The sequence below is a fragment of the Ailuropoda melanoleuca genome, chromosome X, assembly GCF_002007445.2.
Source record: "Ailuropoda melanoleuca isolate Jingjing chromosome X, ASM200744v2, whole genome shotgun sequence".
NCBI classification, from domain to species: Eukaryota; Metazoa; Chordata; class Mammalia; order Carnivora; family Ursidae; genus Ailuropoda; species Ailuropoda melanoleuca.
Window position 1 is genome coordinate 79,692,230 of NC_048238.1, and position 1,719 is coordinate 79,693,948.

Here is a 1,719-nt window from a genome sequence, read left to right on the forward strand (position 1 = left end):
CCCCACATTGGGCTCTCTGCTCTGCAGGGAGCCTGCTTCTCCCTCTCCCTCTGCCTGCCACTCCCCCTGCTTTTGCATTCTCTCTCTCTCTCTCTGTCAAATAAATAAATAAATAAATAAATAAAACCTTTTAAAAAAAATAAGAAAGATTTTCCTTGGGGCGCCTGGATGGCTCAGTCAGTTGAGCATCTGACTCTTGATTTCTGCTCAAGTCATGACCTCAGGGTCATGGGATTGAGCCCCAAGTTGGGTTCTGTGCTCAGTGCAGAGTCAGCTTACAATTCTCTCTCTTTCCATCTGTCCCTTCCCCCCCCACCCCACTCCCACACACAATCTCTCCCTCTAAAAAGAAAGAAAGAGAGAGAGAGAGAAACATTTTCCTCACTAATAAATGGAGAGAGAGGTGTGGAGAGAGGATGAGTCAGAGAGGCTATCTGTTTCCAGCTGTCACACAGACCGCACTGGAGCTGCCACCACTATGGATGCTCATGAAGATTTGATGTACCAGGTGCAGCTGGCCAAGCAGTCTTGATGATAGGATGAAATGGTAGAATTAATGAAAAAGGTAGCAGGGATGAATGTTGAGATGACACCCAAAGAAAGAAACATCCTATCTGTTGCACACAGAAATGTGATTGGAGCTAGCTAGAAGATCCTCCTGGAAAATAATCAGCAGCATTGAACAGGAAGAAGAAAACAAGGGAGGAATAGGCAAACTGAAAATAATTCAGGAATATTGGCAAGTGGTTGAGAATGAGCTACAGTTAATCTTTTTTTTTTTTAAGATTTTATGTATTTATTTGACAGAAAGAGAGAGACAGAGTGAACACAAGCAGGGGGAGTGGGAGAGGGAGAAACCGGCTTCCCGCTGAGCAGGGAGCCTGATGTGGGGCTCGATCCCAGGACCCAGGGATCATGACCTGACCCAAAGGCAGATGCTTAACGACTGAGCCACCCAGGTGGCCCTAGGGTTAATCTTTTATGACAGTTTGGAAACACTGGACAAACACTTCATTCTAGTGACTAACACTGGTGAGTCTAAAGTTTTCTATTACAAAACAAAAGGGGATTATCACAGATGTCTGGCTGAATTTCCTACAGGAAGGAGGCTGTGGAGAACAGCCTAGTGGCTTTAAAGCTGCTAATGATATTGCAATGATAGAACTTGGACCACTGCATCTCATTCACTTAGGTCTTGCTCTCAATTTTCCTGTATTCTACTATGAAATTCTTAATTCCTCTGACCAAGCCTGCAGGGTGGCCAAAGTGGCTTTTGGTGATGCAGTTAAAGAAATGGATATGCTGAGTGAAGGAAGTTCTAGGAACTCTATACTTATGATGCCGTTGTTACGTGATAATCTGATACTGTGGACTTCAGACACTCAGGATGATAGAAAAGAGCAAAATAAAGAATTTCTGCAGCATATAGAAGATGAAAATCAGTGACACCTAAAAGCCAACAAGAGAAACCATCTCTGACCTCCCTACTCCTTCCCATCACCCCCCCCCCACCTTTTGGAAATCCCTATTGTCACTGAGGAACACCAAATATTACTTTTACGTTTGGTCTCAGAATTTAGGTTTCTGCCCCACTGGTTTTTTAAAAAGAATTTTTTCAAAAGTTCTTAAAGGCAAGAATGAATTTCTGTGGATTTTACTGGTTCCACCTTTTTGGTTCTTTAACACAATAGCAGGACTGTGCAGAAGCTTTTCAGTATT

The 1,719-nt window shown here is 43.2% G+C and overlaps 1 pseudogene; it reads left to right on the plus strand.

Annotated features, from left to right (window-relative positions):
• Positions 1 to 478: 478 nt before the first annotated feature.
• On the plus strand, positions 479 to 1,446 carry LOC100463593 (annotated as a pseudogene).
• Positions 1,447 to 1,719: the final 273 nt, after the last annotated feature.